Genomic DNA, 26535 nt, shown 5'->3' on the forward strand with positions numbered 1-26535 from the left:
AAATCATTAATTGATTAATATTATTATTGATGGGATCTGGAGAGACTTACATATTCCTTCTTTATTCCAAGCTCTCAAAAGTTTTCTTTCATCGCAAAGCAAACACTCAGAAGGCCACTTTATGGATAATTATTCCCTCTTCGCTTCACTCTCTAGAGACGAAGAAGGGCTCACTCTTGGATTTTAATGGATCAAAGAAAATGGTAAGCCAGGCAAGAGAAGTGTGCTTCATGTTTTCTGTCTTTTTTTAAAACTGATGGCTGTGGTTTTTGAAGAGAATGGAAAATGCATTAGGGATAGTTTGACTTAAACACAAAGCACATTTTGGTTTGACAAACAGATTTGAGTAGAGGCTGAGCCACATCTTCTGACCCATGATTATGTCTGTTGCAATGGTGCCTTTCTCAGTGGCTGGATTCCATGGCAGAGGGGTAGGGCCAGGAGGTGCTGAGTGGTGCCAGGTGCAGGGTGGCACAGTGTGGGGACGGCAAAAGGTGAGGGAAGCCAGTATGCGCTGATGGAAAGCAGAGGGGACGCCAGCCCAGTGGGCAGGTGAGGCCGACGCACCCCCGGGAGGCCACAGTTGCAACACGAGGGTGTGTCCCAGCTTCCTATTAGTGAGTCAGCATTTCCTCTTCTGGCGCCCAACAGCCCTGGGGTCGCTGTGGAGGTTAGGGAGAGGTGAACCGTCCCATCTGGATGATCCTTGTTTGCCTCTGGCCCTCCTTGTCGATTCAGACCACGACCGAGAAACCTTCCCTTCACATTGTGTCCTCCTCCCCTTCGCACTGCAAGTGCCCAACCTGAAATGTGTCCATGGTCACTGCTACCCAGGAAGTGTGCAGTTGGAGACGGGCCCTCTCCCGAGGCCACGCCGCGGGTAGCAGAGAGGTCAGACGGAGAACACGCCCTGTGCAGAGACCTCTTGGAGTTGCCCCTGCCTTGCTGTGTGACCTCAGCCAGCCACTTAACCTCTCTGTGCCCTGGCCGCCAATCCCCTCACAGCACCCCCCTCGAAGGGCTGCTGAGGGCATGCCTTTGCATGCACTGCTCCTATTCTCACAGTGAGGGAAGCAAGAGCCGGGGAAACAGCGTCTTGGTTGGCAACAGGTCCAGCTTCTGGCCCCAGCTCTAGATACTGTGGGTGCCCTCAGAGCCTCCACAGGACTTTCAATGAGAGGGGTGCCTCATCCAGCCCACCCCTACATGTAGGCCAACGGGATAAACTATCTCACATCCCCCACATGGCAGCCCCTTTCCTCCACTGAGCTTGCTCAGGGAAGGACTCAGTGCCTGTTTGTTGATTGGATAAGGTTGGTCCGTGCAGGGAGGTGCTGTGGTGCAGCAAGGTGAGAAAAACCACAGCCTGAAAGCTGTGAGCCCCAGGGGCCTGGAGCAGGAGGCGGGAGCAGAGGTGAGGGCAGTTAATTCTGTTGGGGGTCGAGGGACAGGAACCCAGGAAAGCTTCCTGGAGGTGGCTTTTGAGGTGGGTCTTGAAGAATGCACAGAAGCTTGGCAGAGGCTCTGAAAGCAAAGACAGCAAAGCCCTGGAAGTGTGGGAGGCAGAGGGTGCTGGGGGTGCCGGCTGTCCCAGGACAGCAGCCAGGAAGGGGGTCTCTTCTCCTTTCTCCTCCTCCTGGTGGACGATCTCAGACCCTGTAGGTCCCAGGAGGGGAGGGAGAAGCTTGATTCTCTGAGCCTGAGGTCTCTGAGGGCAGACCCTGTCCTACTCTTCTCACACCCTAGGAGCAGGTGCCAGTCTGGGAAGCTCCGAGGGCTTTTCCTTTTCAGAATGGGTGGGGGTTGCTGTGTCTCAGCCTTCACAGTTGGTCAGTGACACAGACCCTAGGCCTGTGGTCCCTGGTCAGGAAGTTGTGCTGGGGACAGGGAGGGGCCTGCCCTCAGGTGCTGGTTGGCCTTGGTGGAGAGTAGGGAGTGCTGGGGGCTGGGAAGACTCCCCTGGGTCCCAAAGGGAAGGGTTATGGAGGTGCTTGACTTTCCCACCTCATTGTGGTAGTTCCTGGTGGAGATACACGCACCTGACTACCCCTTTGAAGGGATAGAGCTGGCAGCTTGCAGGCCTCAGAATGAGGGCACACAGTAGCCCTGGGGTCAGCTGGGCCCTTTGTCTTTGTGGCAGCTACTCTCGGCTTGAAGGGCAGCCAAGCATTCACGTCTGCCAAGAACCTGGGACTGAATCCTGGAACAGTCCACACGTCTCCCACCCCAGGTCTAAAATGGGAAGGTGGACAGCGGAGGAAGCCGACAGAGGGTCACCCCAACCCTCCCCTTCCACCCTGGAAGAAGCAGAGGGGCGCTCCCTTACCCACGTTTTGTTGATTGGACGGTCGAGTTCAGAGAGGTTGCCCGATGGACCAGAAGAAACACAGCCAGGAAGAAGCTGTGGTAGCCCAGACCAGGAGCCCCTGAGGCCCGTGCTCCTCCCTCAGGCATGTGGGGCTCAGTCCAGTCCCACGCCCTCCTCTCCAGGGAGCAGCCAGGCTGGGTTCACAGTGCTCTTGTTCCAGTCCACACTCTCTGCTGGGTTTGGGCGGGTGCAAGGTGCAGTGGCCCAGAATCCCAGCTCCCAAATCCCATGAGCTTTGCCATGGCTCAAGCTTCTGGGCCCATCTGGAAATGATGCTGCCAGCCTTACGGGGTGCCTGTGGGGTTCACGGGCCGGCGTTTGAAGAGGCAGTGGTGGCAGGCGCCCGGAGAGCAGGGCTGGGGCTGGTCCCTGTGGGACGGTCACCCCCAGACAAAGAAAGGCGTGGAAGGCACAGGTGGACTCTCATGGGGCTCTCAAATCACCCGAGATGAAGGTTCAGTGCAGTCCCCAGGCCCGGCCCCCAGAGATCCTGACTGGGAGGTCTGGCGTGGGGCCCCAAAAGGTGTAATTTTCACCAGCACTGCAGGTGTGGGGTCCGAAGCAGGTGGTCCGTGCACGGCACTCAAGGTCTTGGTCCAGCATCAGTGCGGGGTTCATGCAGCAGCCACACGGGCTGACTGCCACTGGCCCTGGGAAGACAGGGCAGGATGAGGCTGGGCATCCCCCTGGGCTTGGGACACAGAGGGAACACACGGATGTAGGGTGTGGGCCTACAGTGCATCCTCTGCTCCCTAAAGTGTGCCACCATTCAACATAAAGCCCCTTGCATTTGCTGTCCACGCAGCCTTCAGTGAACCTGTCTATGGGCACACTCTCAGAATCAACAAATTATGGGGCTCAAAATCAAAATCCGCGTCTTCCCCCTATACCAGAAAGGCCTGTCTGTGCCCAAATGTTGAGGGAAATGGATCTGCCTTGACCCTTTCCTTTGGCGCGATCTCAGCTCACTGCAACCTCTGCCTCCAGGTTCAAGCGATTCTCTTGCCTCAGCCTCCTGAGGAGCTGGGACTACAGGTGCGCACCACCACACCCAGCTAATTTTTGTATTTTTAGTAGAGACGGGATTTCGTCTTGTTGGCCAGGCTGGTCTCGAACTCCTGGCCTCATGTGATACACCTGCCTCCATCTCCCAAAGTGCTGGGATTACAGGCATGAGCCACCGCGCCTGGCCACCCTCTCCTTTCAATGAAACGCTTTTACCTTGGTTTACAGACTCAGATGAGATACTCCCATCTCTTCATAAAGGGAACAGATTCTGACTTGTGTTCTAATCTTGAGTACCAAAAACTCCCCTAGAAGGGAGGTCTGCATTTTCAGAGGCTCACCCACGTGCCCATGTAGGGTCTGAGAAAGGTCCTGCATGGGTGAGTGGTTTAGAGACAGGCGGTAAACTGAGGAAGTGACATAAAGCCTACTGCACAGAGATCCCACATTCTACCTGGTATTACTCCCGTTCTCTGCACTGCTGACAGCTCTCAAACAGATTCTTTCCACGGGGAATTAGCCCGCACACAACATGAATGGGCTCGTTTTATATCAGAAGGCTGAATTTTAACTGACAAATTGGACAGGTTCCCCAAGGCAAGGGTTGCTAAGCTTTGTCATTCTTGCTAAAAATGTGATTTATAATATATTTCTATTTGCTAGACACTCCTTTTCCCAGGAATGAAGACCCAGCACAGAAACAGGAGGTCTGCTCAGTATCTTGACCCCATATAAAAATATGCTCCTCAAAAGTTTTCATTAGCATATAAACAGATGTGCATCAATCAATCTGTAGCATGGCCACATCAGCTTTATTTCATTATGTTTTAATGATATTTTAAGCAGCCAAACTCTTAGAATTCAGGACAGGGCAAGAGTAACCCACAATTTACTTTAGAATTTTATGTTTTAAAGGAAAGATCTAAGGGTCTGATGAAAGGAGTTGTATTTCCTCGGATCTTTTCTTCCAGTTTATAAAATAAAAACCATTTCTGTTGCTTCTTAAGTACTCTGCTATTGACGAATGCAGAATATGTCAGATATTAGAGATCAACCCACACCTTCAGCCAAGTTTCCTCAGAGATCCTTTGTAAAAAAAAAAAACCACACACAGAAAAAGTGGGTGAAACCGTCTGACTTCTTAGAAGTCTGAGTTAAAAGTTGCAAACTCATTTTGCCCAAGATAACCAGAAATGCTCTAAGCTAAGTGGGCAGAAACAGATTTGATCTCTGTATCTGATTGCTGGCAGAAGTCAAGCAGCCAATTTTTCAACAATGTCTCCATATCATGAAACTTCCTAAAAATCTTCAAGGAAGTAACCTGAGCTTGTGAAAAATGATCCCGAATGTCAATAGGACAAAGCTTCCCTTCCAAGATATAATTAGGGGAGCTTGGAGCAGGTCTTTCATATTTGAGTTGACAAGCATCTTTTTTCCTTTGTTCAGTCTGTTCTGGAGGGCTTTAGGAGGGCTTCACCATTTCTTTGTTAAGAGGAATGGTTGAAACAAAATTTGTATAAGAGGAATCATTTAAAATTGAATCCATTCAATAGGAATGTTTATTTTACCCAACATTTTTCTGTGTGAGAATAATACCAGTTTTTCTAGGTAATATATGTCTTTTATTTAATCACATGCATATTTAAGCCTCTAAGTTCTCTGTTCAAAACACTGATTGATTTTTTTTTTTTTGAGACAGGTCTTGCTCTGTCACCCAGGCTGGAGTGCAGTGGCGCTATCATGACTTACTGCAGCCTTGACCTCCCAGGCTCAAGCGATCCTCCCACCTTAGCCGCCCAAGTAGCTGGGACTACAGGTGTACATCACCATGCCCAGCTAATTTTTCGTAGAGATGGGGTTTCACCATGTTGTGCAAGCTGGTCTTGAACTCCTGGGCTCAAGCAATCTGCCTGCCTTGTCCTCCTAAAGTGTTAGAATTCCAGGCATGAGCCACTGCACCTGGCCCATAACACTGAGTAAAGACATACCGATCCGCCGGGTGCAGTGGCTCACGCCTGTAATCCCAGCACTTTGGGAGGCCAAGTGGGGGCAGATCACGAGGTCAGGAGTTTGAGACCAGCCTGGCCAGCATGGTGAAACTTTGTCTCTACTAAAAATACAAAAAATTAGCCAGGCACGGTGGCATGCACCTGTAATCCCAGCTACTCGGGAGGCTAAGGCAGGAGAATCACTTGAACCTGGGAGGCGAAGGTTGCAGTGAGCCGAGATCCCACCACTGCACTCTAGCCTGGATGACAGAGTGAGACTCCATCTGGGAAAAAAAAAAAAAAAAGATATACTGATCATATGAGCAAAGCCTTGCTAAGAAGGCTGATGTAATTGTTAGGCTCCACTGAGAGATGCCTGGTGTCTAGAACTTATGATGTCCAGGCTGGTGGGAGCTGGCCTGGAGTTGGTACCCCATGGCCATAGAAACATGAATGCATCAAGAGTATCCACAGAAGGGACCAGAACCTTGAGAAGACTCAGAGCTCTCAGGCAGAGGCCGGTTGCGATGGCTCATGCCTGTAATCCCAGCACTTTGGGAGGCCGAGGCGGGCAGGTCACTTGAGCCCAGGAGTTCGAGACCAGCCTGACCAACATGGTGAAACCCCCACTCTACTAAAAATACAAAAATTAGCCGGGGGTGGTGGCGCGTGCCTGTAATCCTAGCTGCTCGGGAGGCCGAGACAGGAGAATTGCCTGAACCTGGGAGGCAGAGGTTGCAGTGAGCTGAGATTGCGCCACTGCACTCCAGCCTGGGTGATAGAGCGAGATTCCGAGATTCCGTCTCAAAAACAAAAACAAAAACAAAAACAAAACAAAAAACCTCAGAACTCTCAAGCAGGACTTCTCAACCTCAGCACTGCTGACTTTTGGGGGGGACAATTCTTTGTTGTGTGTGTGGCGGGATAGAGGTGCTACGCGATGTACTGTAGGATGTTTAGCAGCATGGGGGCCTCTTCCCCACCAGACGCCAGGAGTGGTCTCCCTCCTCCGGGTAGATCACCAAAAGTTCTCCAGACATTGCCAAATGTCCCCTGCAGGGCAAAATCGTCCTCAGTTGAAATTGTTCACTGCTGTAAAGAATGCAGGAAGTTGGGCACACTTAGCTCGAAATGAATATTTACAGGGAACATTAAAGCTGTTTGTAGGCATCGTATGAAAAAAGTTATTCTGATTGTTTCAGAAGGCTGAACAAGAACAAACGGGGCAAACCTGTATTTTGACTAAGGAACAAGGAGACCTTTCTAAAAGAACTGCTCAGCTCCCAGTCCCCAAAGCGTGTATGTTTAGACCGGGCTAGGATCCTGACTCAAGGTCCGGGGCTCTTTCCTCGGAAGAACAGACGGACCGATGGTCTTCTGGGCACCCAGAGGAGCAGTCAAGCGCTGTGCTGAGAGCTTGGCCTCCGTGAGTGCCATTTAATCTGCTGTTTGGAGCGGTATTCAGAGCTTTGCGGATGGGCCTCTGCCGTTCCTCCGGGCCCACTCCAGTGCCCCAGGGAGGGTGGGCAGAGCAGCGGAGGCAGGGGGCTTGTGGTGGGGCCGGGGCCGGCAGAGGAACAAACGGACTCACAGGACGTGGAGCAGGCAGGAGAGCCCTCTCCCGACCTGGCCGTCACGGAAGCCTCTCAGCCGGTGTCTGAGCTGGGACTGGGACCCAGAGTCCTCAGTCAGGCTCTTCCCTCCGAGGTGGGGAGGCGAGCCCGGGGATCCGCACCCGCCCGGGTGGACTCCGCTGCTGCGTGGCGCCTGCGCTGGGACCCAAGTGCGCCTAGGCGGCACCTCCCCGGGCGCCCAGCAGGTGGCGGTGCGCGGCCTCGAATGGCGGCTGGCAGGGCCGGGACGCGGCGGCTCCTCGCCGGGTGCGTTTCCTCCTCCAGCACGGTCTCACCCTGCTCCATGCTAACCTGCTGAACAGCCCCTGGCCTCTTTCCGCCCTGCCCCCGCCTCCGCAATGCGCCCCCCTTCCCTTCTGTGGTCCCCTGCCTGTCGCCCTCTCACCCTCCAGATTGTGAGCGAGTATCTCCCCACTTTAATGCCCTACACCACACCGCGCCCGGCCACAAGAAAGCTTTTAAACATACACAACCCTGACAAGGAAACTTGTTCAAAACCAATCATTGCGCTCATCATAAAGGTAAAGAAAGCAAGGAGGTGTGTGTCCACGCACAGGGTAAATGTGGGCTGGGTGTGGAGTTCTAACTTGGAGAGGGCCTGAGGGCAGTGTCAACTCGCCTTGCATTGGAGGGAGGCCTTGCAGGGCCCACAGGGAGAGGCTAGAGAGCCTCCCAGGTGTGGGACAAGGCATGGGCTATGCTTGGGGGCAGAAACAGACATCTGTGGAGCAATGAGAGGCTTTTGGCTGCAGAGGGGCAGCCGGGACACCTGCCCCAACCCTCTTCAAGCCCTTGGTCTTGTTTCCTGACATCCCAGGTCATGTACAAATGTCTCCTCTCCTAGAAGCCGAGGTTAAAAAATGGTCGAACCATTAATTACTTAACAGTTTGTTTGGGCAGTACTGCCTGCAGCAGTGGGGTTTTTATGCAGCACAAAAATAACAGAAAACAAAGTTGGAAAGCGAGGGCCACTCTGGATGAACGTCCACCCTTGGCTCATGGTCCAGGCCATCGAGATGTGTGACCATCCTGAGAGAGCAGATGACAGAGGTGCTTGTGCCTTTGGTTGGTGGGCAGTGGGTGGAATGTGGCCATTTTTTCGTAGTGGGGTGAACTTGTGAACAGTGTGATCGTAATAATGGCTAACAATTTTTTTTTCTTTTTTTTGAGATGGCATCTCGCTCTGTCACCCAGGCTGGAGTGCAATGGTGTGATATTGGCTGACTGCAACCTCTGCCTCCTGGGTTCAAGGGATTTTCCTGCCTCAGCCTCCCAAGTAGCTGGGATTACAGGTGCCCACCATCACACCTGGCTAATTTTTGTATTTTTAGTAGAGACGAGGTTTCACCATGTTGGCCAGGCTGGTCTCGAACTCCTGACCTCAAGTGATCCACCCGCCTTGGCCTCCCAAAGTGCTGGGATTACAGGCGTGACCCACCGTGCCCGGCCGGCTAACAGTTTATGAGCACTTACCAGCCACTGTCCAGTGCCCTCTCGTTGAATGCTCACAATGACCCAATGGGATGACCCTGTCACCATCGTCCATCCCATCTTTCAGAAGTGGACGCTGAGTCATGCTGAAGTTATATAATGCACTCAGCTCACATGGCTGGTAGCATTTGAAGCAGGGATCTGGACACAGACGGCTTGACTCCAGAGCTCCTCTCAACCACAAGCCGATGTCAACAAGCCTCCACCATGAAGGTCCTGAATGATATGAATAAAATAGCGTTTGCAGGAGAGTGATCTCCTTGGATATCCTGAGTGGCCCATTTGGCAATGGGTGGCTGGGACAACTATTTGCTAGCTTACTGGAATGTCATCATTTGTGAAGTATCTTCATACACATAATCATATTTGATTCTCCCAGCAGCTCTGTGTGCTGGGCAAAGCAGATATTAGCAACCCCATTTTAAAGATGAGGAAAGTGAGTCTTGGAGGCTGTTGAGTGGCTGGCCTGGAAGCTGCAGTCAGGGAGTGGGATTTCAGAGTGCAGTTGGAGCCTTCGAGAGATGACAAGGCCCAGGGTATGGGTGGCCACGGTGGAACGGAGGTAAAGGTCACCATCCAGGAGGTATGGAAAGGGCTGTGCAGTGCTGGCAGTCCCCCGGACGCCTTGTGCACCTGAGCTGGGAATGGACTGGGAACCAGCAGAGTCAGGCACCTGCTGCAGGTCAGGCCTGTCGGTAGCTAATTTCAACCACTCTTCACGATTTATCTCGGTTTATCTCCCTCTCCTCAGCCATGCTTTCCAACTTTGTTTTCTGTTCTTTTCCTCCACTTACTGAGGCTGAGTGCTGTGACTTGTGCGAAAGCGTGACTGGCAGAACCCACAACTGTCTGCCTACGATGTTGTTATTTCTGTCCTCTCCCAGGGCCTCTTCTCGGCTTATGTCCTCTGCACACTTGCCCACCGTGGAATCCAGCCCGCTTCTCAAGCCTCACTGTTTAGATTTGGGACGCCAGTTCCTGGGCATGGTTTTAGCTCTGAAAATGGAAAGGACACTTAGCTTAGAAATGTTATGGACAAAATAATTCATGAGGATTTGTAATAGACTGGGGGTGGGGAGGAGCCAAACCAGCGAAGAAGAGGAGGAAATGAGTGATATAAAAATTGGGGGTTGGGAAGACAATGATAGGGTGGTTAAAAAAGGGAAGGATTTGGTATAAAGAAAAGAAGTCCTGTTCAGCAATGTTTGGTGGTGGTGAGACACTCACAGGGTAGACAGAAGCAGGAAGTGAGGGTGACAACTAAGGGCCACAGAGGCACACCTGTGAGTCATCGAGGGACGCATGGAACGCAGGAACCATGCACGCAAAGCCTCGGGGGGCTGCCAGCGCTGGGCTGCCCTTCCCACACCTCCTGGGCAGTGACCTTCACCTCCGCTCACTGTGGCCACCCACGCCCTGGGCCCTGTCATCACTTGAAGGTTCCAACTGCTCTCCGAGATCCCACTCCCTGGCCACTTCCGACGCCGCCGGGCCTCTCACGCCTCCGTCCCACCACACCCCCTGACCTTGTCCTGATCTCAGCTCCCTGCACTTTCCTGTGGACACCAGCCACCCCGGGTCCCCATCTCCGGGCCTCCGGACCACAGGAGACATCATCCCAGCCACCCTCTTGCCAGCGCCCTCACATGCCTGGCCCTTTTGTCCTTCCGCCCTGCTCATCCGCAGCACTCAAGCCACGGATTTACACAGCACCTGTCTCCCCCATCCCATGCTAACCTCCGCGTTCTGGCGGGAGAGAGCCCACACCAAGGATGTTTGGTGCCTACAAAGCCATGGTACCCAGAGGCAGCTGCTCACCCCATGCTCTCAGCCTCCTCCTCTTCCCAGCATGTATTCCAAATGGGTGACATCTTTTCCAGCAGATGGCTCTGCCTTCTAGTTCACAAAGGAACAGGGCAGGGCACAAGCACGGACGCCCAGAGCGCTGTGCTCCCCTACCTAGAAATGCATTTTCCTTCTTTCTTTCTTTTCCTTCTTTCTTTCTTTCTTCCTTCCTTCCTTCCTTCCTTCTTTCTTTTTTTTTTTTTTTTTTTGATGGAGTCTTGCTCTGTTGCTCAGGCTGGAGTGCAGTGCCGCAATCTTGGCTCACTGCAACCTCTGCTTCCCAGGTTCAAGCGATTCTCCTGCCTCAGCCTCCTGAGTAGCTGGGACTATAGGCACGCGCTACCAGGCCTGGCTAATTTTTGTGTTTTTAGGAGAGACAGGGTTTCACCATGTTGGCCAGGCTGGTCTCGAACTCCTGGCCTTGTGATCCGCCTGCCTCAGCCTCCCAAAGTGCTGGGATTACAGGTGTGAGCCACCACACTTGGCCTGGAAATACATTTTCTATGTGTGACCACTGTGCCAAGTGCTCTGTGGCTGTGTTATCTCATTCATTCTTGCGCCAACACCCCTTTATTCTCATTTTGCAGGTGAGGAACTTGGGGCTCAGTGAGATGGAGTCACTTTGACCTGCCTGATGTTCCACAGCCAGCAGGTAGGAAAACGAGGGGTTTCACATGTGTGCCCTGAGTCCACAGAGCCAGGTACCAGGCTCGGTGCCAAGAATAGAACCACAAGCTGGACAGACAATGTTCGTACCCTCACGAAGCATATGTTTTAGGACAGACAGGCAACAAACAAGGAAATAAGTAACTCCACTGAATAATTACAGACTGTGTAGGTGTCGGCAAAGGGAGACACAGAGTTCAATGACTAAGAATGCAGAGCACTCTGGCTTAGGTGGGGGGTCAGCCGAGACCCCAGCAGGAGAGTCACGTCCTCTCTCGCTAGCCACCTGTCCCTTGCTATCCACCTCCACCTGTTCAAGGGCAGCCCACTCATCTGTGCTCGGGATGCCAGCATTAGCAAAGCATCTCACCCTCATCATGGGCAAGTAGCCTTGGTATAGATGATGAGCTTAGGGGACTGAGGCCTAGAGGTAGAGAGGTTGTAGGGGTATTTGTGGGGTCAATCATCTAGGGAAGAAATGGGTCCTTAAAGAGAAAACCAGGGGCCGGGCGCAGTGGCTCATGCCTGTAATCCCAACACTTTGGAAGGCTGAGGTAGGCAGATTGCCTGAGGTCAGGAGTTCGAGACCAGCCTGGCCAACATGGTGAAACCCCATCTCTACTAAAAATACAAAAATTAGCTGGGGGTGGTGGCGGGTGCCTGTAATCCCAGCTACTCGAGAGGCTGAGGTGGGAGGATCACTTGAATCTGGGAGATAGAGGTTGCAGTGAGCCAAGATGGTGCCACTGCACCCCAGCCTGGGCAACAGAGTAAGACTCCATCTCAAAAAAAAAGAAAAAGAGAAAACCATGGTTTGGGTCACGAGCCTTGGATGGGTGCCTCAGCTGGGTCCCTCCCTCTTTGGAAGATGGCCTGGGCTGCAATGGAGGCAGGTTAGTTCAATTCCTGTCAACAAATAGTCGGTGAGCATCTTATCCCAGCTGGGACTCCCTAGGACATGGGGGATAGAGGATTTGGGCATAGGAAGTTTATTGGGAAGTTCTCTCGGTATCACAGTGGAGAGTAAAGGAAGCGGGATTGGGCAGGGGGAGAAGCTGAATGTTTGATGGTAACAGTGGGTGGATCAGTTTTAATGAGTGGCTGTCCGTGCCAGTGGGCTCATGCACAGCTTCAATGCTTGCCACTGTAGCCAATCGATTCATGAGAACATTGGGTCTGCTCCCTGGGGGCCAAGGACAAAGGCTGGTGGCTAACCCCATTGTTGGTTGTTGAATGCCTCTTCTGTGTTGGACACTCTCCATCGTGCATGAACCTGTGACGTAAAGCTATTTTTTCTTGTTGCCCGTTCTCTTCGTTCATTCACACCTTCTTTCTCCTCAAGATCTGATTCCCAATCTTCAGGCTTCTGACCATGCTATCTGCCACTGTTTATGAATCTCTGTATACTCCAACCTTGGGCCACCTCTCTTTCCTTGTGAAATAGATGACCAGCCCAACCCTTGAAACTCTGTCCCTTAAGATTTCAACTTATTGCTGCTTTCAAAGCCATCCCTGGATGGAGCTGCAATCCAGCCACGTTCCACTTTTGGCTTGTGCCCGCGGACCGAGTGTGGTCATCAGAACGGTCTCCCAAAGAGGTCTCTATCCTAAGTGCTGGCACCTGTGAATATGTTAAATTACAAGGTAGGGGGTGGATTCAGGTTGCCCATCAGCGGATCTTGAAGTGGGAGATTATCTTAAGTTATCTGGGTGGGCCCAATGTAATCACAGGGATCTTATAAAAAAAAAAAAGAAGGAGGAAGGAGAGTTCATGTTGGAGATAGAAAGGAGGTGTGATAATGAAAGCAAAGAACCAGAAGGATGGCAGTGTGAGAAAGACTCAGCCCTTTAGCCCTGTGTGGCTGGCTTTGAAACTGGAGGAAGAAGCCATGAGCCAAGGAGTGTGGACGCCTCTAAAGGTAGAAAAGACAGAGAAACATTCTCCCCTAGAGTCCCCAGAAGGAGCTGATGGGCTGGGTGAGGTGGCTCACACCTGTAATCTCAGCACTTTGGGAGGCCAAGGTGGGTGGTTCACCTGAGGTCAGGAGTTTGAGACCAGTCTGGCCAACGTGGCGAAACCCAGTCTCTACTAAAAATACAAAAATTAGCCTGGCATGGTGGCATGAGCCTGTAGTCCCAGCTACTCGGGAAGCTGAGGCAGGAGAATCGCTTGAACTTGGGAGGCGGCGGCTACAGTGAGCCAAGGTCACACCATTGCACTCCAGCCTGGGTGACAGAGTAAGACTCCATCTCAAGAAAAAAAAAAAAAAAAAAAAAGGAGCTGATGGACATCTTGATTTTAGCCCAGTGAGACCCATTTCGGTCTTCTGAACCCCAGGACAGTAAGATATTAAATGTGTGTTGTTTTAAGCCACTAAATTTGTGAGTATTTGTTACTGCAGCCGCCAGGAACTAGTACACCAAGCAATTCCATCTGTGAACCAAGCCTGCCCTTTTTCCTTCTTCCTGTGATCCTAAGGCACTCCCATCTGGTAGTCACAGGTGTGAGCTTAGGGACACGTACCAGTGCAACGGAGGTGGATGACGTGAGTTTGGGCCACTGGCTTGTGTGACTTGCTTTTGCCCTCTGGCTTTGCCAGTTCTCAGCCCCGGATGTGCCACTTTGTCCTCTGGTGAATTGCTGCAGCACCTGGAAGGGTGTGATAGAATCCGGCTTGTGACGCGCAGTACCCGTCACATGGACCCTTGACATCATGGTCAGGGGTTCCATATCTACCAGGGCTTGGTTAGCATGACAGGAGCTTGTTTTCTTTAAAAGTTTGCTGACTGGGGCTAGCACAGTGGCTCACATCTGTAATACCAGCACTTTGGGAGGCCGAGGCAGGCGGATCACTTGAGGTCAGGAGTTTGAGACAAGCTGGCCAACACGGTGAAATCCCGTCTCTACTAAAAATACAAAAATTAGCCCGGCATGGTGGCACATACCTGTAATCCCAGCCACCCCAGAGGCTGAGGCGGGAGAATCACTTGAACTCGGGAGGCAGAGGCTACAGCGAGCCGAGATCATACCACTGCACTCCAGCCTGGGCGACAGAGCGAGACTCTTGTCTCAAAAACAAAAGAAGTTTGCTGACTGTTGGTAAATTTACTCAGTGGCACGATCAAGGAGTTTCAGAGCACTTCCGTTACCCCTAGTATTTCCATTTGTGGTCTATTTGCAGTGTGTCCTGTGGTCATTTGCCAAATATCCCTGTTCCTACTCCCAGCTCTAGGCAAATACAAATCTACTGCTTGCCTGTATCGTTTTTGGTCTTTTCTAGGGATTTCATATAAATGTAATCATATGCTATGTAGTCTTTTTTGTCTGCTGTCTTTCCTTTATCATAATGCTTTTTAGGTATATCCATGTCACAGGCGTCTCTCCACTCCGACAGTCAGAACTCCAATGTCTCCTAGCTCTGTGTGAGCCCCGGGAATTGTGAAGGTTACAATTCCCTGACAGTCGTTCTTTGTCTTGTTCTGTGGACTCTCCCCCATGCACGCAGTTTAATATTTAGTCCAAGACCCAAGCAGATGCCTATCTGATTTCTGGAGTTCATTCTCTGCAAAGCTTCCACCTCCGGAAATTCCAGCCACTTCGATTTGCAATCTGTGATCTCTGCCTCCCTAATTCATTGAGATTGTCTTGCTATCCTGGGCCCCTGCTTTCTGTGCTGTGATGTGGAACGTGAGTCCAGGCAGAAAGGCTGGGCGATCATAAAGATCACCTCGTTTATTTCTTTCTCTCGGGGATCCCAGTCCTATTCTTCCTGTTAATCAATGTCTGAGAAAGGGTTCTGTTTCCCGTATATTTTGCTCAGTTTTTTAGTTGTTTGAGGCAAGAGGGCAAGTCTGCCACTAGTTATCCTTTATGACCATTATTGTTGTTGGATTTTTTTTTTTTTTTTTTTTTGACAGAGTCTCACTCTGTTGCCAGGCTGGAGTGCTGTGGCACGATCTTGGCTCACTGCAACCTCCGACTCCCTGGTTCGAGCGATTCTCCTGCCTCAGCCTCCCGAGTAGCTGGGATTACAGGCACGTGCCCACCACGCCCAGCTAATTTTTGTATTTTTAGTAGAGATGGGGTTTCACCATGTTGGCCAGGCTAGTCTCGATCTTCTGACCTCGTGATCTGCCCGCCTCAGCCTCCCAAAGTGCTGGGATTACAGGTGCGAGCCACCGTGCCCAGCCCTGGATTTTTTTTTTCATGATCTATTATTTATACACAATCAAATTCACCTTTTATTTTTTGTTTAATTAATTAATTATTTTTTGAGATAGGGTCTCACTCTGTCATCCAGGCTGGAGTAGTGGCATGATCACAGCTCACTGCAACCTTGATCTCCTGGGCTCAAGCAATCCTCCTGCCTCAGCCTCCCAAGTAGCTGAGACTACAGGCATGTGCCACCATGCCCAGCTAATTTTTAAATTTTTTCTGGAGACAGGGTCTCACTATGTTGCCCAGGCTGGTCTCAAACTCCTGGCCTCAAGCTGTCCTTCCACCTCGGCCTCCCAAAGTGCTGGATTACAAATGTGAGGCACCAGCATGTGCCCAGAGGGTAACTGTATACAGGTAACCACCATCACCATCACGAGAAAGAACAACTCCCTTCCCCTGGCCAGTTTCCTCCTGTTCCTTCACACTCCATCCTCTCCCCTCTCCAACCCCATGCAACTACTTATCTGTTATCACTATAATTTTTTTGTTTGTTTGCGTGTTTTTTTTTGTTTTGTTTTTTTTGAGACAGAGTCTCCCTCTGTTGCCCAGGCTGGAGTGCAGTGGTGCAATCTTGGCTCACTGCAACCTCTGCCTCCCAGGTTTAAGTGATTCTCCTGCCTTAGCCTCCCAAGTAGCTGGGATTACAGGCGCCCACCACCATGCCTGGCTAATTTTTTGTATTTTTAGTAGAGATAGGGTTTCACCATGTTGGCCAGGCTGGTCTCGAACTCCTGACCTTAAGTGATCCACCCACCTTGGTCTTCCATGTTATCACTATAGTTTTGTCTTTTCTATAATTCCGTATAAATGAAGTTATACAGTACACAGTCTCTTGTGCTTGATGCCCTTCATTCAGCATGGTGTTTTTGAGACTCACCCACATTTTTGCATGTGTTAGTATTTTGTTTCTTTTTATTGCTGAGCAGCATTTTATTATGTGGCTGTATCACAATTTGCTTGCCCACTCACCAGGTGATGGACATTTGGGTTGCTTCTGTTTTGGGCTATTATGAATAGTGTTACTATAAGGATTCACGTACATGTTTTGTGTGGACATACGTGGAAATGAGGGGACATGTTGTAAATGTATGTTTAGCTTTTGTTTTTTTTGAGACAAGGTCTCACTCTGTCATCCAGGCTGAAGTGCAGAGGTGCCATCATAACTCACGATAACCTCAAACTCCTGGGCTCAAGCAATTCTATTGCCTCAGCTTCCCGAATAGCTGGGACTACAGGTGTGCACTACCACACCCAGCTAATTTTTAAATTTTTTTGTAGAGACAGGATCTCCCTATGTTGCCCAGGCTGATCTTGAACTCCTGGGCTCAAACAATCCTCCTGTCTTGGCCTCCCAAAGTGCTGGGATTACAGGTGTGAGTCACTGTGCCTGGCAGTGTTTAGTTTTTAAAGGTATTGCCATACTGTTTTGCAAAGTGGCCATACCAATTTGCACTCCAACTAGCAATGTGTAAGAGTTCCAGTTACTCTAGGCCTGGCGCGGTGGCTCACACATGTAATCCCAGCACTTTGGGAGGCCGAGGTGGGTGGATCACCTGAGGTCAGGAGTTGGAGCCCAGCCTGCCTAATATGGTGAAACCCTGTCTCTACTAAAAATACAAAAATTAGCCAGGTGTGGTGGCAGGCGCCTGTAGTCCCAGCTACTGGGAAGGCTGAAACAGGAGAATCACTTGAACCCGGGAGGTGGAGGTTGCAGTGAGCTGAGATCATGCTACTGCACTCCAGCCTAGGCGACACAGTGAGACTCTGTCTTAAAAAAAAAAAGTTGCAGTTACTCTAATCCTCAGTGACACTCATAAACTTTATTTTTTCTAATTGGTGTGTATTGATAGTTTATTGATTTCCTATTTGAATTAACTTTGCATTTCAGTCAAACCCATATTTCTGGTAAGACTATCAAAATGTCAGGTATATTCCACTACCTGATGGGCCATTTAAATATATGTGGACAGATTTCATTCAAATGTCATCCTCAGTGCCTGTTTTCTGGGGGTAGAAAAGCTTTCCCATGCAAGAGGGTGGCTCATTATGCTGCAGTGTATTTTCTCCAGGTAAAGAAAACTTTTCGTGGTTCACTGACTGAGGAAAATCAACCCCTCCACAATCTAGAACCTGAAGACTGGATCTTCTGAGAACATCAGAAATAGACTGCCTTTGCCATCCACACTACAGCAAAACTCTGGGACCTTAAACTTTGGGTTCATAATCTCACAGCCCAAAAGGTTCCCTCCACACTCCTGGAACTGTACACCCATTGGAAACTTTAAGGTAACGCTAACCAGGGAAGTGTCTCCCCAGAAGGTGATATTCTTGATGTGAACAGCTTTTCCCCAAGATCATGAATCAAGATTTCTCTACTATCAGGAGACTCTTAATCTTTCAAAATTTTCCCCCTTGCTCATGCCTCTATGAGCAATAGAAGTGAAGTCGGGGTCAGTTGTGCGTACTCATGGGGTATGCTTTTATTTGTGAAGGATTTTGCAGCCAGCCTTATACATGGATAACCTTATGGTTTGACAGATGGAAGATGAAGGCCCAACAATGTAGGTGAGAAATGTGAATGGTATATTACGTTCCCTTATAATCAGTCAGAAAGACAACATGGGTCTACTCCTCTTTACCCACCTCATGGGTTAAAGAGAACATTGCCAGGAGGTCTTCACTCTTCTAGAAGGGCATCATTTGTTAGGTCCTTTTTCCATGGTTTGGAGTAAATGAGGCAATGATTAGAAATGTATCCCTCATGAGAGGCCCCACAGCAGATTCCACCGTAAAGCCTGTGGTTACACAACGGACTTTAAATTCTTTTTGGAAAGTTATGCTAAATAATAGAATTTCTCTAGATTGCTTACTGGCTAAATGGAAGTATCTATAGAGCTGCTGACACTTGTTGCCCACGGAGAAATACGTAACATCTGGTGTTACAGAGATTCAGTTGTAGGGGATTAACAAAAAGACTGCTCAGTTAAAGTGAGTAGACTCTTTAGCTCGTTCTTTGATCCTTTGATCTATTTGGTTTTAGCTTGTCTGGTTTATGGGGACCTTGGCTAAGGAGCATACTCCAAACTCTTGGTATTATCTTTCTGATATTCATAATCATCGTTTCCCTGGTGTGCTGTCTTCTCTTAAAAGTTTTAAATGTCTGCATGCAGCCATCTCTAGAATGTCAAATGGTCTCTCTTCAGGTGGAATGACAAGAGCTGAAAGAAATGTGTGGCCACGAGGGCACCATAACCTATGAATGACGTGCTGAGACCAGAAGCCCAAAATGATGGTAACTGAGAGTGGCACTAAGGCCCCACTTTTTGGTCACACTCTCACCTAAGTGAGAACGTGACCAAAAGGGGAGAATTTTAAGAGAAAATTATGGGAGGCCATTGTTTTGGACTGAGCTCATGCACTAAGCCCCAATAGACCAGACCAAACCAAAATGGAGTTACTCATGCTAAATGTGATGTACCCAAACTAAGACTTTCATGAAACACATAGATCCTAGAAAATACCTGATTTTATCTTTTTCCTGTGAACAGGACATTCCAGGATGTACCCTCTACTCTAACCTTTACAAAAAAGTAACCTGAAGTCCTTGTTCCCAACTTACAAAACCCACTGTTTTGCTATTGCCCAGTGGGTTTCAAGACTAAGTACATTTGTGATGGTAATAGTAACATCAATGACTAAAGTTTTGGTCAATCTCTCAAAATTGAGAGGATGACCAAAAGAGGGGAATTGTTAAATTAAGTTTAATCTAAAGCTACCTCCTTACATATTTTAAGTTCGGCCTAAGGGTTTCTCTGTACATCGTCAACTAAAACCTAAGTAGAGTTGTGTGCCTACTAATGTGCCAGTCACTGAGTTTTAACCAATCAAAGGCAGGCAACTGTTCAAACCATGTCCAAACAAGGCAAACGCTGAGCTGTAACCAGTCCAGCTGTTTCGGTCCCTCACTTCCATTTTCTGTCACTTTTCTTTGTCCATAAATCTTCCACCATGTGCCTATGCTGGTGCCTTTGAGCCTACTGTGGGTCAGGAGGCTCTTCAATTCACGAATCATTCTTTACTCAATTCAATTCAATTTAATTCAGCTAAAGTTTTTCTTTCAACACTATATAAGTGTGTTTATTTCTGGACTCTGTATTCTATTCCCTCGATCTACGTGACAATTTCACACTATCTTGATAACTGTAATTTTACAGTATCTTGAAATCAAATAGTTTAAGGCCTTCAACTTTGTTCTTTTTCAAAATTGTTTTGGATATTCTGGGTCCTTTGCCTTTTTGTATAAATTTAAGATCAGATTTTCAAAATCTTTTCACAAAGCATGTTAAAATTTTAATTGGAATTATACCAAATGAATAGGTCAATTTGAAGAGGACTTACATCTTAACAATATTGAGTATTCCAACTCACAAACATGGTGTATCTTTCCATTGAAATAGGTCTTTTTCAACTTCATTTTGTAATGGTTTGTGTTTTTCATTGCACAGGTCTTGTATATCTTTCATGAAATATAGTGCTGGATATTTTTCATATATTAACCTGTATCTTGCAAACTTGCTACATTCACTTATTAGTTTTAATAGTGTTTTTATAAATTCATTAGGACTGTCCATATACACTTTTTTCCCCCCAATTTGTTTGTCTTTTATTTCTTTTTCCAGCCTTGGCTAGGACCTTCAGTAAAATACCAAACATAGTGATGGCAGACATCTTTGCCTTGTTCTTGATCTTATATGAAAGCTGAGTCCTTCACCATTGAGTATGATATGAGGTGTAAATTTTGGTTTGTTTTTGTTTTGTAGAAGTTTTCAATCGGGTTGTGAAAGTTCCCTTCTATTTCTAATTTTCTGGAAGTTTTTATTGAGAGGGTACTGAATTTTATCAAATGCTTTCCCCCATATCTATTGAAATGATCATAACACTTTTCTTTTTTATTCTATTAATAAGGTGAACTATATTGATTCATCAAACTTTTAAATCATTTTAGAAGGTAAACTAATCTTGTATTCCCTAAATATGCCCCACCTGGTCTTGATGCGTTATTCTTTCTATAGATGATTTGATTTAATTTGCTAATATTTTGTTAAGGATTTTTGTGTCTATGATAGTTAGGAATATTGGTCTGCAGGGTTTTTTGTTTTTTTTTTTTTTTGAGACGGAGTCTTGCTCTGTTGCCCAGGCTAGAGTGCAGTGGCATCATCTTGGCTCACTGCAACTTCTGCCTCCCAGTTTCAAGAGGTTCTCCTGCCTCAGCCTCCCGAGTAGCTGGGATTACAGGTGCCCGCCACCATGCCCAGCTAATTTTTGTATTCTTAGTAGAGATGGGGTTGCAACATCTTGGCCAGGCTAGTCTCGAACTCCTGACCTCGTGATCCACCGACCTTGGCCTCCCAAAGTGTTGTGATTACAGGGTTGAGCCACCGCGCCTGGCCTGTCTGCAGAGATTGTGTGTGTGTGTGTGTGTGTGTGTGTGTGTGTGTGTGTGTAAAGCTTTTGCCTGGTTTTAGAATCAGAGTAATAATAGCCTCGTATAAAATAAGTTAGGAAGTGTTCCCTCTCTGTTTTCTGAAAGAGTTTGTGTAGAATTGGTGTTGTTTCTTCCTTAAATGGAGGATAGTATTTACCACTGAAGCCATGTCAGCCTGGAGCTGCTTTATGGGAAGGTTTTTATTTATAAGTTCAATTTATTTAATTGATTATCAGACTGTTTAAGTTTTGTACTTTTTCTTGAATGAGTTGGTAATTTGTGTCTTTTAGGGAATTTGTCCATTTCACATAGGTTATGTGAAACTTTATTGTTATAAAGTTGTTCACAATATGCCCTTTTTATTATTTTCTGTTTGTTTGTTTTCGTTTTCAAGATGCAGTCTTGCTCTGTTGCCCAGGTTGGAGTGCAGTGGTGCAATCTCGGCTCACTGCGACCTCTGCCTTCCAGGTTCAGGCTATTCTCCTGCCTCAGTCTCCCAAGTAGCTGGGATTACAGATGTGCACCACCACTCACAAATAATTTTTGTATTTTTAGTAGAGACAGGGTTTCGTCATGTTGGGCCAGGCTGGTCTTGAATTCCTGACGTCAAGTGATCTACCCACCTTGGCCTCCCAAAGTGCTGGGATTACAGGCATGAGCCACCAAGACGGGTCCTTTTATTTTTAAATTGAGGTATGGTCTTGCTGTGTCACCTAGGCTGGAGTGCAGTGGTGTGATCACAGCTCATTGCAGCCTTGACCTCTTGGGCTCAAGCAATCCTCTCACTGCAGCCTCCTGAGTAGCTGGGACTACAGGTGTGCACCACCACAACCAGCAAATTTTTTTTTTAAATTTTTTAGCAGAGACAGGTTCTTGCCACATTGCCCAGGCTGGTCTCAAACTCCTGAGCTCAAGCAGTCTTCCCACCTCGGCTTCCCAAAGTGCTGGGATTGCAAGTGTGAGCCACCACACCCAGCCTATTCTTCCTTTTTTTTTTTTTTTTTTTTTTTTTTTGAGATGGAGTCTGGCTCTGTCCAGGCTGGAGGGCAGTGGCGCTATCTCGGCTGACTGCAACCTCTGCCTCCCAGGTTCAAGTGATTCTCCTGCCTCAGCCTCCCGAGTAGCTGGGATTACAGGCACCTGCCACCATGCCTGGCTAAGTTTTGTATTTTTAGTAGAGAGAGGGTTTCACCGTGTTGGCCAGGCTGGTCTTGAACTCCTGACATCAGGTGATCCACCTGCCTCGGCCTCCCAAAATGCTGGGATTACAGGCGTGAGCCACTGCGCCTGGCTGATAATATCTAATATTTAATCAGTGTTTATTCCATTATACTTTACTGTAATTATTGATATGATTGGGTTGGGTCTATCATTTTATTTGTATTTATGTATTTATTTAGAGACAGGGTCTCGCTCTGTTACCCAGGCTGGAGCGCAGTGGCACAATCACAGCTTACTGCAGTCTTGCCCTCCAAGCAAGGGATCCCCCAACTTCAGCCTCCCAAGTAGCTGGGACTAAGGCCTGCACCACCATACCTAGCTAAGTTTTTTAAAAAATTGTTTTAGAGATGGGGTCTCACAATGTTGCCCAGGCTGGTCTTGAACTCCTGGGCTCAAGTGATCCTCTTGCCTTGGGCTCCCAAAGTGCTGGGATTACAGGTATGAGCCACCACACCTGGCCTTTGTTTTCTGTTTGTCTTCTCTGTATTCCCCCTTTCAGTTCCTCCTTTTCTTTTTTATTTTCTCATTTGAATGTTTTTCAGAATTACATTTTGATTTTCCCATTAGCCTCTTAGCTATAATTCCTTACATTTTTTAATGGCTACCCTAAGGAATGTAATATACAATGAACTTACAGGTCAGTATCCCCCTCTGTCCTTTGTTATTGTTGTTACATGTAATACATCTGCATACATTGTACACCTCACAAGAATATGCTTAATTTTTGCTGTGAACCATTATATGGTTTATAAACCAATTGAGAAGAAAAATGCAAATGGGAAAAATTATTTGTATTTACCCAGCTATTTACCATGTCTAATACTTGTCAGCTTTTCTGAGGATTTGAGTTTCCATCTGATATAATTTCCCTCAGCATGAAGAAGTTCCTTTAGCATTTCTCGTGGTACAGTTCTGTTGGTGAGGCCATCTCTTAGTTTTATTTTATCTGAACCTGTCTTTATATTATTTTTATTCTAGAATAATATTTTTTCTGGATGTAGAATTCCTGATTGATAGTTTGTTTGTTTTTTTTTCCTTCAGGAGGTTACAAATGTTCCACTATCTTCTGGACTCCATGGTTTCTGATAAGAGACAGTCATGAATCAATGATTGTTTTTCTGTGTATGTCATTTTTATGTTGATGCTATCAAGATGTTTGTTTGCTCTCTTTCTTTGACTTTCAGTAGTGTGATGTGTCTTAGCATAGGCTTCTTTATGTTGATTTTGTTTGGTGTTAGTTTAGCATCTTATATTTGCAAGATTCCACCTTTCACCAAATTTGGAAAATTTTGGCTATTATTTCTTCAAATACTTTTTTTGGGGGGTCCTGTTTTCTCTTTCCTGTCCTTCTAGTCTTGCAATTACACTAATATTTGAAAATCTGATATCCTCTAATAGGTCCCTGAGATTCTTTCTCTTTGTTGTTTAAAAATATATATATATTTTTAGGCCAGGTGCTCACACTTGAACTCCTGGCCTCAAGTGATCTGCCCACCTTGGCCTCCCAAAGTGTTGGGATTACAGGCATGAGCCATCATGTCCAGCCCTTTTTAATCATTTCTATTTCTCTGCTGAGATTGATCATTTTCTCTCTTGAGGTTTTTATTCACTGAAGTCATGTTTTGTTTTACCTCATTTAATTTAGTTATAATCACTGCTTTAAAATCTGTCAGTTCTCACATCTAGTTCATCTCACGGATGGATTTGATTTTCTTTTCTCTTGAGAATGTTCTCTAATTTCATATTTGTATTTCAGGTAACTTTTGGATTGTATTTTGATACTATTAATAGTAAGCTGTGGGGATTCTGGATTCTGTTATTTTCCTCTGTGGAGTGTTGTTTCCTTTGTTTTCATAGACAATTTTCTTATGTGGGCTTGGGGTGAAAACTCTATTTCTTCAGGAGTAGTTCCAGTTTTGCATCAGATCTTTTGTATTTAGTTGAGCTGCTTTGGGTCTATACCACATGATAAGGTTTATTAAGTGGGCAGTCAGCTATACGGATATAATTAATTTGGGGATCCCCTCTATCTTGGTCCATTTCCTGCTGCTTATAACAGAATATCTGAAACTGGGTAATTTATAAAGAAAAGAAATTTATTTCTTACAGTTATGGAGGCTGAAAAGTCCAAAACTGAGGGGCTGCATTTGGCGAGAGCCTTCTTGCTGAAGGGGACTCTCTCCAGAATCCCAAGGCAGTGCAGGGCCTCACATAGTGAGGGGGCTGAGGGTGCTAGCTCAGGTCTCTCTTCCTCTTCCTATAAAGCCACCAGACCCACTCCCAAGATAACCAATTAATCCACTACTCTATGAATAGATTAATCCATTCATGAGGACAGCTCTCATGAACCAGTCACCTCTTAAAGGCCCTACCTGTCAATACCGCCACCTTGGGGATTAAAATCTCAACATGAGTTTTGGACAGGAGAGACATTCAAACCATAACACCCTCTCTGGCTCTTTCCCTTTTGGGATTTTTCCCATTCTCTTCAGTGTTCACATTTTCATACATTTACTTTTATGTTTCCCCAGGCCAGAAATAATGCAGAGTTTTGCACATGTGCCCCCAACCATTGCTGTGCACATCCACGTACTACAATTAGTCCCAGGCTAAAAGCTACAGAGATGTGAACCTACTTGTGTAGCTCCCCATCTCCCTTCCTCCAAGTGAGGAGGTACTCCCCATCAGAGTCTGCGTCTGTTCACTCTCAAGCCCTTCAGGTGGTCGTTTTTTGTAGTATAACTAGGTTTTATGATTATTTACTATGGGGTACATATGTGTGGGGGTCACCAAGTAGGGTCTTTGTCCATCTTACCCAGAAGTGGAAGCTTGTCATGAATTGGTTCGCAGAGCACCTTGAATAGTCCTGGCCTAAACCACTGTCTCGATGATGGGCCCCATTCAGAATGGCATTTGCAAGTTTCTCTTCCATAGTTTTCTAGCAGATGTTTATAAATGAGGTTCAATACCAGTTAATGTCAAAACTAATAGAGGAATTCCCAGTTCAGGCAAAGGGAGCACAGAGTGCCAATAATATCCAAATATTGTTTGGTACTGATTGACTTGACAAAGCTCATTTCATAAAAAACAGTTCTGGCTTTTGCAGACTGTTCTCAATGGATTTTCTTTCTTTGCTGGCCTTTGACTTTCTGTGATCTTGGCTGCTGGGAAGTGTAAGGCAGAGGAAGTCCTTAGGCAGGAGATAAACCTGGGCCTGTTCCTACAGAGATGGCCTTCTGAGAGGCCTGGGAGCGCTAGCTGGGACAGCAGAAGGCAAAAGTCCCAGGTAGTGTTACGATGGTTTGGAGCAGAGCCATGTCATGAATATTTTAATTTTTTATTTTAAACCCTATGAGACATTGTTGCTTTATGATTGTTTTGTACTTTGGATGTTCATTTAGATGAAGCTGATGGTAAATACCATTCTCAGTCTTCTTTATTTCTTTCTACGTCTCTCATCTTCCATCTGGGATTGTTTTTGTCTCTAATTCACACTCTTTTGTATTTCCTTTAGCATGGATCTGTTGGCAGTTATTTTTATTTTTCAGCATATTGAAGACAGCATTCCACTATTTTGGTTTCCAGTGTTTCTGTGGAGGATACAGCTTACTCAATCCTCACTCCTTTAAAAATAAACTGTCTTTTTATTCCCCTGTGGCTTCTTATTAGATTTCATCTTTGTCTTTTTCCATAATTTCACTGGATGTGAATATATGGTGTGTCTATATTTAGATTTCTGTTCGTGTATTCTGCTTTCTATTCATTGAGCTTCTTGAATCTGTGGTTTGGGATCTTTCATCAGTTTTGGCAGATTCTCAGCTATTATCCTATGCGTTTCCTCTGTCCTGTTTCCCTCTCCTTTTGAGACTCCAGTTACATGTGTTAGACTTTCTCAACTTATTTTCTGCATCTCTTATCTCTTCTGTATTTTTTGTATTTTAATTTCTTCATTCTGGATAGTTTCTTTCTAAGTCTTCCAGTTCATTTATTCTCTCTTTAGGTCTCTCTAACCTGTTTTAATCCCATCAATTGAGTTGTTACTGTGTTATTTCTAATTTCAGTTCCAGAATTTCTATTTATTTATTATATAAATACACTATTTCACTTTTTATAGTTCAATTCCTTGCTTGGACTTTTGAACTATTTCTTTTTTCTTTTTTGAGATGGAGTCTCACTCTGTTGCCCAGGCTAGAGTGCAGTGGCACGGTCTCGGCTCACTGCAACCTCTGCCTCCTGGGTTCAAGTAATTCTCCTGCCTCAGCCTCAAGAGTAGCTGGGATTACAGGCGCATGCCACCATGCCTGGCTAATTTTTTGCATTTTTAGTAGGCACAGGGTTTCACCATGTTGGCCAGGCTGGTCTTGAATTCCTGACCTCATGATCTGCCCGCCTCAGCCTCCCAAAGTGCTGGGATTACAGGCGTGAGCCACCGCGCCTGGCCGAATTATTTCTTTGAACATAGTAAACCTGTTGTGTCATTGCCATGTTTCATTCCAATAGCTTAAGTTTTTGTGGATCAGTTTCTGTTGTATGTTGCTTCTGCTGGTTCTTATAATATCTGCTTTCCCTGTAGAGTGAGTTATTTTTGTGTTGTTCACTCTATTTGAGAAGTA

General features: G+C 47.0%; 1 long non-coding RNA gene across 2 annotated transcripts; it reads right to left on the reverse strand.

Moving 5' to 3' along the window:
- LOC129052750 (uncharacterized) lies at positions 1 to 21695 on the reverse strand. Of its 2 annotated transcripts, XR_008517900.2 has the most exons (5): positions 17860 to 21695; positions 13522 to 13647; positions 8469 to 9482; positions 2327 to 3018; positions 1 to 803 (listed from the first exon to the last, which is right to left on the reverse strand). It is a non-coding gene; the product is annotated as an uncharacterized LOC129052750 (long non-coding RNA). The 2 variants fall into 2 exon arrangements; XR_010139547.1 differs by lacking the exons at positions 1 to 803; positions 2327 to 3018 and having other exon boundaries at positions 7394 to 9482.
- Positions 21696 to 26535: the final 4840 nt, after the last annotated feature.

The sequence above is a fragment of the Pongo abelii genome, chromosome 23, assembly GCF_028885655.2.
Source record: "Pongo abelii isolate AG06213 chromosome 23, NHGRI_mPonAbe1-v2.0_pri, whole genome shotgun sequence".
Lineage (NCBI taxonomy): Eukaryota > Metazoa > Chordata > Mammalia > Primates > Hominidae > Pongo > Pongo abelii.